This window comes from Tenrec ecaudatus, chromosome 2 (genome assembly GCF_050624435.1).
Source record: "Tenrec ecaudatus isolate mTenEca1 chromosome 2, mTenEca1.hap1, whole genome shotgun sequence".
Taxonomy (NCBI): domain Eukaryota; kingdom Metazoa; phylum Chordata; class Mammalia; order Afrosoricida; family Tenrecidae; genus Tenrec; species Tenrec ecaudatus.
The window spans coordinates 276,667,407-276,680,602 of NC_134531.1; positions in this window are offsets into that span (position 1 = coordinate 276,667,407).

A 13,196-nucleotide genomic window follows, 5' to 3' on the forward strand; every position below is an offset into this window, starting at 1 on the left:
CCTTTCTATTTTCATATTTCCCATATTTTCCCAGAACACAACCGAGTAAAAGATGGCTTTATCTGACCTCTGGCTATACAAAGAAGAAAAACTACCATTAGGGAGATGTCAGACAAACATCTACTCTCCATCTTGTGATTTGTTTCTCCAGTACTCCACTCCTGGTACCATAATGCGTTAGTTTGGGTATTTTAGAGAAAAAAATCCACAGAAACTCATATGTATAAGAAATAGTTTTATATAAAGTGTAAGTGCACATCAAGAAAACATCCCAATCCAGTGCTGCCCAAGACCACAAGTCCAACATTAACTCATGTCTGACACCAATTCAAAAAGTCCTCCTCCATCTCACAAAATACACACAATGTGAAGGTAAACAAGCAGCCATCTAGCTCAGAAGCAACAAAATCCACATGGAAGAAGCACACCAGCCTGTGTGATCACAAGGTGTCGAAGGGATCAGGTATAAGGCATCAGAACAAAACAAATCTTACCATAGTGAATGAAGGGGGAAGTGCAGAGTGGAGACCCAAAGCCCATTTGTCAGCCACTGGAGATCCCCTTGAGGAGGGGTCTAGGGGAAGAGATGAGTCAGTCAGGGTGTGATGTAGTACGGATGAGGAATACAGCCTTCCTCTAGTTCCTAATACTTCCGCCTCCCCCCGACCCACACTATCATGATCCGAATTCTACTTTGCAAGTCTGGATAGAGCAGAGGATGTACACTGGTGCAGATAGGAGCTGGAGGCAAAGGGAATCCAGGGCAGATGATACCTTCAGGACTAGGGGTGTGAATGGCGATACTGGGAGGGTAGAGGGGGAGTAGGTTTGAAAGAGGGAACTGATTACAAGGAGCTACATGTGACCTCCTCCCTGGGGGATGGACAACAGAAAAGGGGGAGAAGGGAGACATTGGACAGGGAAAGATATGACAAAATAATAATTTATAAATTATCAAGGGATCATGAGGGGGGCAGGCAGTGGGCAGGGAGGGGGAAAAAAAGAGGACCTGATGGAAAGGGCTTAAGTGGAGAGCAAATGCTTTGAAAATGGTGAGGGCAATGAATGTACAAATGTGCTTTACACAATTGATGTATGTATAGATTGTGATAAGAGTTGTATGAGCCCTTAGTAAAACATTAAACACACACACACACACACACACACACACGCAATGATGCCAAACTGCAGGAGGAAAGCCGAATCATTGAGTGTGTAAGCATCTCAGTGCTGGCAGGGGTCTCCACATGGCTACTCCAGCTCCCATAGCTGCACTGGGGTATGTCCTTGTGGCTTTTACTCAGCGATGTCTTGCAGGAAGTGAGACTTGCCAGCTGAAGCAGGGAACTGGCTAAGACAACTGCACCCTGGCCCAACTGTCACAAAGCAAGAGACCTGAGAACTAGAAAGGCAAGGCTCACTGATCCATTTATCTCTCTGCCCTTCAATTAACCCCACATGTGTTTATCGGCAAGGTTGGCACAATAAACTTTAACTATCACAGACTCAATCAAATAATTCTGTGTAATTCATTAATTTGATGCTTGCCATAAAAACCCGGACAATGGTTTCCTATTTGCCTTCATCTTATTAGCCATTAAATCAGGTACTAATTATAGATCTTGCATTTCATTCACAAGAAAGTTAGTGGTTAATTTAAATTTCACCTCTGTGACTTAAAAAAAATACAAAATTAAATGTAAGTAAGTTATCTCTAACAGTTCAGAAGAAACTAAGGAATGTGTTTAATCTATGAGAATTTTAAGAAGAATGAGGTAGGTTTCAGGAACAAAGATTTTATTACATGAGGACACATTTCTAAAAGAATTATAAGTAAAGAAAGAAATAACAAAGTGGCTTAAAAGAAAGAAAGATTTTAGGGAGCAGAGGTTTAAATCTCCTCTCCTGCAAATGGTTACAGATGACTGTTCTCTGTGCTTGAATGTAATCTGTGCATATATCTGGCATTGTTGGGTTTTAAATCTTACTCTCAAATCAAAACGTCACAGGCAAAAAAGGAAGTGAATATATGAAGACTTGTTTCTACTTCAGGAGAAAGACTTGTAGTCTCAGAAACCCACAGGGACAGTTCTCCCCTGTTCTCAAGGGCCAGTGAGCCTGAATTGACACAATGGCATTGAGTTTGAGTTTGTTATTGCCTACCTGACAGACTTGTAAGCGATGCTTCTTCACTAGGGTGAATGTTTAACATTGTAGAGCTGATCTGGCCTACTCTTTAATTTGGAAATGAACAAATGATGCCTCAAAGTGGTAAATTGGCTTATTTCCAAACTCAAACCCATTGCCACCAAGTCAATTTACAATTCAAAGGGATAATGTATGACTGTGATACCTTTAGGACCGCACATATAATACTTCTCCTTAAGGATTAGGTGTTTCTAAATAGTATTGTACTGTATTTCCTTGAAGTTGCAGAATCCACTCATTCAGACACTCAATGGTCATTCATTCAGTCGGCAATTATTTACGCTGTTGTAACCTCCTCAAAGGTGTCTGGGGAGGTGGCCCTGATGATGTACTTCCCAATGCCCCAGCCTGGAAAATCCAATGGAGCAGTTCTCCTCCGCATAAATGAGTCAGAATCAGCTTAACAGCAACTAAAAGCAACACTGTACTGAACACTCTCTTAGATGTCTTAAAATAATTAGAAGTAGTTCTCTCAATGTCTGCCATCAGTATTTGCTGTTTTCGGGCTTATTATCAGATGCCAGTCTACTCATGAGTTGGAACGATAAATCAACAAATGTCTATAAATATCTTATATGATGCCGAAGACACTGAAGATATTCTAAAGATGCTATTTCTCACTTGACACATTATTTCATCAAAGCTATGTAGCATTCTAAATATTGAGCTGCTAAATTCAAGGTTAGCAGTTCAAACCTCACCAGCAACTTCTCCGGAGGAAGGTGAGGCTATCTACTCCTGTTAAAGATTTACAGCCTCAAAACCGTATAAAGGGTTGCTATGTGTCAGAATGACACTGTGGCAGTGACTTTAATGCAATATTTTAATAGTGACATAAATTAGGCGAATGCACATATATGCACAAGGGTTAGTCAAAAGTATTGCTATAAACCACAGAAATTTCATTTACCTCAAATGTCTTTCTATCAAAATGAAAGCCTATCATTTTGCTACACACACCACCTAAACCTAAGCGCTTCTAAAAATGATGTTTCCATCGCTCTAAACCTTCCCCAGAGTATTCTGTACCTTTAAATTCAGACCATGCTAAAATAGCAGGACTCAAATCCTGTTCGCTTTCAATGTTCTTTGAGTTTGGGGACTAAATAACCATGAAGAAGCAAGGACAGGGATATAGAATGGATTCAGTAGAGTTTTTCAACAAAATTCTTCAGGGACAGCACTTAATATCCTTGAAGAATGAGCAGGCATTCTCATGATGAGAAAAACATTACTTGGTGAACTTTCTTGGTCTTTTTCTCACAAATGTAGTTAAAATATATTCTTCATAAAAATACATGTACATAGGCCAATACCTCTGTTTTATGATTTAATGTATTTACATATGTACACACCTATGTTAATACCTCTTTCCACAGCTTTGCTTCCTAGATCATTCCTTTGTTTCTTTTTACCTTCTTCTTGCCCCATCATCACCCTCGCCCTACTTCCAGCTTTTAGGAATTCCTCTCAGCTAGATTGCTGTTGCCCCAACACCCCCAGGATCTCTACATCTTCATTGTTGTTGACTTTAAGTCCCTAGTTGTTCCCTTGTCTATAGCATTGTTTGCTCACTGATCCCTTTCCCGGCCTCCTTGTCCCTGCAAGTCCCTCCAGAAGCTTCAGTTCCATTGCTGTCTCCTCCAGCTTGCTTCCAATACCTATCTTATATAAATAGGCTAACCAACAATAACTTAGACAAAACCAAAAATAAACAAAATATTGAAAAGAAGAAAAAACATACATAATTCAATCTGTCCATTGACCTTTATGACTATTTTCCCCCTCTTCCTGGGGGAATTCCTGGACCTGAAAATAGCCTGAAGTCTATTTTGGGGTGCTCCTAGGGTACCTTGTGGCTTTGCTTTTCTCCTGTTGCTGATCTGCTATGTTCTCTCTTTGGTTTGCCCACTGTGGGAGTGCAGACCGAACTAACTCCCCATAGTGTGTCCCCAGGATGGTCCTCTGTCTAAGTGTGCTCCAGTAAGGGGACAACATGTCTTGAGCTTTTGTTGGCTCTACAGTCCTCTCTGTGTCTTAGCAGCTCTGTGCAGGACGTTGTCCTCCGGGCTTGGTGTGCCAATATATGGGGTCTAGACCCTTTCTCATTTTCCTTATTGGTTTGCTTCTGTATGGGCATGATATGCTGGCCTCTCTCCCCAACCTGTGGGTTTAGTGTTGTTCTCTGTCACACATCCTTCTAGGGAGGTGGACAGTTGGCTCTGATTGGAACCAGCCTTATAACCAGAGGTATTGGCCTATGTACATATATTTATATGGCAATACACTGAGGTAGTGAATGGACTTCAGACCTCTGATTATCCCCTCCCTCAATGCAAGAATACTTTGTTTTAACAAACTGGCATTCTGTGATGCTGAACTTCCTAGCGCAATCATTGAAGACCAAATGGGTTCATAAAAAAATGTGGTGAAGAAAGCAGATGGTGCCTGGCTATTAAAATATATAGCATCTGTGGTCTTAAAGGCTTGATGTTAAACAAGTGGCCATCAAGCTGAGAAGCAACAAGTCCACATTGAAGAAGCACAGCAGCCTGTGTGATCATGAGGTGTTGACGGAACTGGGTAACAGGCATCAGAAGACCGATAACAAACAAACAAACAAAACATATTGTTGAGAATGAGGGGTTGGAGCAGAGATCCAAAGTCCATTTGTAGACAATGGTAAATCCCTTCACAGAGGGGTCACAGGGAAGGGATGAGTCAATAAGGGCACACTAAAGCAACCATGAAACACACAGTAGTCCTCTGATTCCTTGAGACTTCCTCAGCCCAATGTCATGACCTCAGTGCTGTCTTTCACTAAGGGCTAGAAGGGTAGGGGGAAGGTAGGGAGAAGAGGGGAGACAGAGGGAACTGATCACAATGAATGACCCATAACCCACACACCCTCCCTCCAGGGGGAGGAACAACAGAAACCATGGAGGAAGGGAGACAGCGGTCGGTGTAAGATATAGAAATAATAATAACTAAAAATCATGAGGGTGTTGGGGGAGGGAGGGAAAAAAGGGAAGTTGATACCAAGGGCTCAATAGCAAGTAAATGTCTAGAAAAGAATAATGGCAACATCTGTACAAATATGCCTGATACAATTGATGTATGGATTACTATGAATTGTAAGAGCTCCTAATAAAATGATCTTTATATATATATATAATTTGTTGTCATTCTGTTTCCTTTGAGAAAAATCTATCTATATTATCCACTTGGAATCCTGAAAGACAATCCCTGATAACCGTTGAGCTGGGCACTATGCTTTGAAATTAGCTGGCCCAGAAGATCCCACTGGACACTACAGGTTTGATCAGAACCCTTTTTGAAGGCACCCTGATGAGACCAAAGCAGGTATACCACTTGTTTGTAGTCATTCACTGGTTGAAGAGACATGTCAAATGCATATATAAAATAAAACCCTAACAGTGATAATTTATGGCTTATCATGAGCCCTTGATAATTTATAAATTATTATTTTGTCATATCTTGCCCTGTCCAAAATCTCCCTTCTACCCCTTTTCTGTTGTCCGTCCCCCAGGGAGGAGGTCACATGTAGATCCTTGTAATTGGTTCCCTCTTTCCAACCCACTCTCTCCACCCTCCCAGTATCACCTCTCACACCCCTGGTTCTGAAAGTATCATCCACCCTGGATTCCCTGTGCCTCTAGATCCTATCTGCACCAGTGTACATCCTCTGGTCTAGCCAGACTTGCAAGGTAGAATTCGTATCATGATAGTTGGGCAGAGGGGGGGGGGGGAGGAAGCATTTAGGATATAGAGGAAAGCTATATTCTTCATTGGTGATACATTGCACACTGACTGACATATCTCCTCACATAGAACCCTCTGCAAGGGGATCTCTGGTGGCCTACAAATGGACTTTGGGTCTCTACTATGCACTTCCCCTTTCATTCACTCTGGTAAGATTATTTTTTGGTTCTGATGATACCTTATACCTGATCCCTTCGACACTGCGTGATCTCACAGGCTGGTGTGCTTCTTCCATGTGGACTTTGTTGATTCTGAGCTAGATGGCCACTTGTTTACCTTCAAGCCTTTAAGACTCCAGAAAATATATCTTTTGATAGCCTGGCACCATCAGCTTTCTTTGCCACATTTGCTTCTGTACCCGTTTGTCCTCAGCGATCATATCATGGAGGTGTGCACCCAATGATATGAACTTTTTCTTTGATGCCTGATAACTGATCCCTTCAGTACCTCGTGATCACACAGGCTGGGGTGTTCTTCCATGAGGGCTTTGTTGCTTCTGAGCTAGATGGCCACTTTTTTATCATCAAGCCTTTAAGACCCCAGATGCTATCTCTTTTGATAGCCGGTAATCATCAGCTTTCTTCACCACATTTGCTTATTCACCCGCTTTCTCTTCAGCGGTTGTGTCGGGAGGGTGAGCATCATAGAATGCCAATTTAATAGAAGAAAATATTCTTGCATTTATGGAGTACTTTAGTGGAGGCCCCCTGTCCTTCTGCCACCTTAATACTAAACCTATAAATATAGGCACATAGATCTACTTACCCATCCGTATATATTTGCATATATACATGTCTTTGTCTAGACCTCTATAAATGCCCTTTGCCTACAAGCCAGTTTTTTCTGTTTTACCAACTCTACTGTCATGCAAGAATAATGTTTACTTATTTGAACAACTTAAATAGTTGTAGTAACATTTAAATACAGTAATTCTGCAGACCACACACAGAAATGTGCTTCCACACATTACTTAGTGTCCTGAACTTCGATCAAGTCCTCACAGATGTTTGAAAAAGACATGGTAACTCACCGAAGTTCCTCGTTGGTGCTCACTTCTGGTATCCACCTAGGAAAGAGGGTGGCGTGGTTCTTCAAAATTTGTAAATTGGACGAACTCACAGTTGGCCAAGTGCCATCAAACCAATGCCAATTCATCATGAGTCCTGTGTGCCAAAGTGTAACCGTGTTCCATAAGACTTTCAGTGGCTGATTTTTATTTGGAAGCAAATCATCAAGCAGTTCTTGTGAGGCACCTTTGGATAGACTCTAGCATTTATGCTCGCAGGTAAATGTATTACTATTTCCACCACGTAATGACCCCAGTAGATGGTAAAACTAGTATTTTACACCTGAATTTGTTCCTGCACAACACTACTGCGATATCTAACCTTGTAGAAAAAGAATCCATCTGATCTTTAGATCAGAGGTCTTACAGATGAGCCCTATTTGACAAGGGAACATGTGATAAGAAATTGAAGGTAGAATATAACATATACTACTATGAACTCAGAAAGCACACCCTTCTCAAAGTCACGCTGTTCCAGTTGAAGACCAATGTATAGACACCAAATTGATCATTCTCAAGGCATGTACCCTTTTGTGGATGCCTTCATCCTCTTCAACCTATGCTCGATAATTGATGGAGGCTTGCTGAATTAAAAGTGCGTGTTTAGGAACCCATGAATTTAGAAGAGAGTGGACAAAATGGAGACACACACACACCCCAGTTTTTGCTGTCATAATGTTCTGGTTCTCAGGAAAACAAACTCTGTGCACCACCCCCCTCCCCATCAGAATGTTACAAAGAAGACAAGGAATATCAGCTTGTACCAATAGGAAAAAATAGACTTTTTTCCCAACTTACCCGTGTGCAGCTTTTGTTTCAGGGTAACAATCTAATAAAACTAATGAATTCTGATTTCCCTAGGAGATGTAGGTTTGTGCATGGCATCTGTGGTGGGGCAAAATTTCTTAATATGGCTTTTCTATACAAGTCTTTGTTAAGTCCACGAAATGACTGAGTGGGGGTATGCAAATAAGGTGTAGCAATAAGAGAGGGGAATTGGTCGCTTTTTATTACTAACCTCCCTGGTTGTAAAATGAGGTATCTTTGAAACGGCACAGAGAAAGAAAGAGAACTTGAGGACCTTGAAAGGGCATGTTCAAGTTCTCTGTCTGAAGTGATGGAGGGAGCCAAGACCAGATACATAACAGTATGGCACGGAGACCTGGGAGACCAGCACTGAGACAGTGGGATATCTTTTCCTCATCTGGCCCACTAGGGACAGACAGACAGAGCAATTCACTGGAGAACTGTGTGACAGTGAAACAGGCTGGCTGGCTTCCTGGTCCATGGAGTCTAGGCCAAAGGACCATGGGGCTGAGAAACTGAAAATGAAAGAGAGAATCTTGGTTGCTGGCTGAGTGAGCAAATGACTGTAACCTGCCCTGTGATAACCGACTGCCTTCCCTAATAAACCCTATTAGTTATATTGTCTGTGAATTCTATGTGTCAATTGCACCAAATCATTGAGTCCAGCATATATGTGGCACAATAGGAATGCTTGGTGTCAGAATAGGCAAAGAAGAATGAACCTTGGGTCTCATCTGACCCCTACCTTGTGGCAATAGGGAAATCCAAGGAGGTCAGCAATGCTGACACCGTCCCCCCCTTCCCCCCCCCCCCCCGCTGCCCCGGTGCAGCATCCACAAGCGGTCCCATCACGACAGGGCAGATCAGAGCTGAGCAGATAGCATGGAGAACCCACAAAGGCCAGCAGGGACCGTGCTGGAAAACTGCATATAAACTATGCCATTTGTTTACTGGCATGCTAAAAGAGAATTCTATATATCCTGGCATACACATTTCTCTTACAGCTCTGTACACATGGAGGGTTGCAAATAGGTTACCCAGGGGAGGCTTATTTGCATTATAAAAGATTCTTTCACTTGCGAAATGATTCTCTTCTAGGTTTCTTGAAATAACCCTCATGAAAATCTTTAGCTGTGCTGTGATTTATGAAATTGTATTTATTTAAGGTTTTAAAAAGGCGAAGGATAGTTAGAATGTATTACCTTGCTGACTGCCACTTATGTCATTATCTGACTTCATCTTCACAGCCACAAATAAAATGAAAGTGAGCCAAACAAACTTTCAAGACATGATGAGAAATCTAATAGTAGTGATATTATGTTTATCCTTGGTGGAAAAGTACTGAACTGACACCTTGACCCTGACTGACTTCCCAAGTCCACTACTTCAAAAACAAAGTGAAACGCAAACCCTGTTGCCTTCCAGTTGATTCTACCTCGATATCCACCCTGTAGAACAGAGTAGCCACATCTCATCAGGTTTCTTAGGCTCTTCGAGTCTTTACAGAAACAGAGAACCACCCTGTCCTCCTGTTGATCAGCTGATCTGTTCAAACTGCCAACCTTTTGATTAGCAGCTGGGCCCTTAACCATTGAGTTTTCAATAATCCTTGGTCTACAAATCAGGCAAGAACTAAGGATTCTCTCTGAGCCTCCTTTTCTCCATCTAAAGAATGAATACAGTTGCCAAAGATCTTTAAAATCCCTTTTAGTAAAAGCAATCCATTGTTCCAGGTTTATAATATTTCCATCCAAAGTCAGTAGAAATGGAAAAAGCTTTTAAGAGAAAATTAAAATGAGAATGAGCTTTTTTTTTTTAACTTTACAGCGTATTCTTTAAAACATGATTAAAGAGATAGCCGTGGTTCTCATTAGATTCAATTAGCAATTGTGCCATAAGCCCAGGAAATAAAAAAGAGAATAAGGCATAATTAACCTTAAACTATTGATTTCATCTTTTTCTAACATAAATCTCTATTTGGGAAGGGGCTAGTTAAAACTACCAAATGATGTTCACACATGAATTGGTAGCCGAAGAATAGCTGTATATGATCGTTTAGATAGTGAGGGGGAATTAAAAAGGAAAGAAAAGTGCAGTCCTTTTAATGAAAATATGTTTTGTATGTCTGCTTACCAGTCATTTTGAAATCTGATGTCTAGAAAAGAAGTCCATGCATTAGTTTGACCCGGACTCTTCTGGACGAAGACCTAGCTGATGGGATGCCAATGTTAGTCTCATCTTCTTCCCTTAGGGTCACTGTGTCAATGTTCGTGCTAACACGGAGACAGAGCAAAACCTTCCCATTTTAAGAGTTTGAAAGCAAGTAAGAAATGCCGCTGAATGGTTAGAATATTGACCTAGGAGTCATCTACCTTGACTTCTCCATTACGAAACTATTCTTAAGATTACATGACACATTTCAATGTGTCCATTTACTCCTTTATAGCACAACACAGTTGACTCTAAGTGCTTTCGAAGGCTTCTTATGGAAGGTGCTAGGACAGAGGGCAATGGGACCCAAACAACCTCCCTTCCACCATTTTTAACTCTAGCTCACACCCACCTTAAATTTCAGCTTCTAGTGAAACTGATACAATTCAACTGCACACGTCTGCTTTGTTCTTAATGAGTGTCCATTATTCAGCATTTACTTTGTGTCGGGTACTTACTATTAATGTTAATTACATTGTTGCTTTTTATTTGAGTAACATGTATACACGAAAACAAATACTTCCCCTCATTTTATAAGAAGAAAACCAGGGCTTCAAAAGTTGAAGATCACATAATCAATTCCCAACACACTATGCTGTCTGTAATGGTTTGATCCTCAGAATCTATTTTCCCGATAACTACATTATAACTTGGTACTTCATCTGAGAATTTTGACATAAATTAGGCAGGCTTATAATACAGCATTTAGTGACATCATTACTTGTGTTCATTTGGGTGTAGATGTTTCTGTTCTGGATTGCTTTCTGTAGTAGACATCAGTCATTCACTGATGCCTAAAATAAGGGCACAGATGAAGGAGAAGTAAGATAAGGGGGTAGAGGGAGAGAAATATGTGAGGAAGAAGACAAATAATGGAAGAAGAAATTAAAGGAAGGAAACACAGTTTTCTACTACCCTGATCCCCAGAATAAGATGTGTGATTTTGCCTTATGCTTCACAGGTAGCAACTTAAGCTGTTGATTCAAACGCGATCACTGTGGGGCAAAGATAAGGTGTAAGTTCCCATTTTTACTGGGACAATCATTGGGCATTCCAGGGCATTTTACTGGGACAATCATTGGGCAATCCAGGGCATTGCTCTGGAGCATACAACTGTGCAGTTGGCTTCTTGATTTAGCCGCTCTTTGGGGGCAGAAGCTGCCACTCTAAGGGGCTATTATGTGGGCTGGTTATGCTTCTCGGAGTCATTTGTATAAACTTAGAATATTTTTGGTCAGACTTAAAAAATTGCTAAGCTCTCTGTATCCTCTGATACATTCCTTCTGCATTGAATAGTTATCATAGATTTCATTATCTTCAAATGACTCTAACTCGTTCGCTTTATTTCTAGTATGATGTATGGCTGTGTAGCAAATTACCACAACATGTAACTTTATGTGGATCAAAACCATAGGCCTGGATTAATTAGGTGCTCTGACTCATAGTCTCTCTCAGGACTGTAATCAATGTATTGGTCCAAGCTCTGAGATACCATTTAAATGTTCAACTAGAAAAGACTCCACCCCCAGAATCAATCAGTGAATACGGCAGAATGTAATTCTTTCAGAGATACTGGACTGAGAACCTCATTTCTTCCTTGACTGAAAGCTTCTCTGGTCATTACCAATGGAAATACTCCCATATGAGATCTTACTTCCTCAAAGTGTGTATACCAAGAAGATCATAGAGAGAGTCTGCAGCCAGATGTCCCAGACTTTTGTAACCTAATCACACAAGTCACTTGTGCTATATTTGCCACTGGCATCTAGACACCAGGTCATATTGTGGGCGAGGCTAACAGGGAACATAAAAGCTAACAGGGAGAGTCTGTTGAAGGCTATTTCAAAAGCTGACCTACCAGGGCTCCAAAGGGGGAAATAGAAGTAATTTTTGCTAGCCAGCCCCCTCTCCCTGCAAAAAAAAGAAAGCTTTAAAACTATTCCCGGGACATGGTAGAGCTGGTAGGGCAATTGTGGAGCATCTAGTCCGACCCCATTGCTTTAGAGGGGTGGAAACCAAGATGCGGGCACATCTTGACTTTATTCGGTTCTATTTCTAAATGGAGCCAGGACAAAACCTCATTTTTTTCTCTTAATGCTTTTACCATTGCTCCATGCATTGCTCTAAATTGAAATTTGAGAATTGCACCTGGTGGTTTAAGGTCTGATTTATAGTGAGGGAAAATTCTTCATGGGCAAATGAAGCTCCTGGTCAGTGGGGTATGTCTTCCCTTGAGTTGTTCTGCCTATAGTGGGTAATGAATGTATGCTGGTCCCTCCTCACTCTGCAACCAAGGCTTCTTAATGATCAATGACGTGTATCGTCGAAACGGCTGCCTGGGGTCACAGATGCCACCAGTGGCTATGGAACAGAGCAAAAGTAACTGGCCATAAGGGGATTAAACCCCTGACCTTGGCCTCATTAGTGCTAAGATCTGACCAACTGTTAGACACACATTGTACCATTTGTCTTAAAAACTAAGTTGGAATCTGCTATATCACTCTCTCATTAACATCTGGTAGCTGGGAACATTTTAATTGATTTCTCCAATGCTTTCATCAGTGCAGAATGTGGATGAGTGAATATAAAAAATTAAACTTGGCTTTTCAAATAAAAAGAAACAGCCCTGGAATATGAATTACTAGTTGAGTAAGTGTCACTGTGATACATTTTTTAATTTACTTTTAACTACACATGGTAGAAATCCTGGGCTGAATTGTCAGACACTGTGGTAAGTCTGGGTGTTCATGATTTGAGTTAATTTGTGAAGATTAAAATCTAAGGTTCCCTAATGCACATTAACAATAAATCCTGTTTCTTCTGTCCAGCCTGGTAAAAGTCAATGCTTTCAGGTATGTAGAGTTGATTACAAATTATTTTCAGCAGTTATTTTAAAAAGACATCCAGGCTCAAATGAGAGTTTGACTTAAAGGCATTTAATCAAGGATATTCAATTAAAGGATCACTTTGCTCTGGTGTGATGGTTTGCTGAAGGAAGGAAAATGAACATTAATATGCACTGCGCCAGGTGCTTAATGTGTATTATCACATTTGATTCTTGCTAGAAAGAGATAGATATTCTTATCCATATTCTCTTTCTCAGAAAACTTAATGCCAGAGA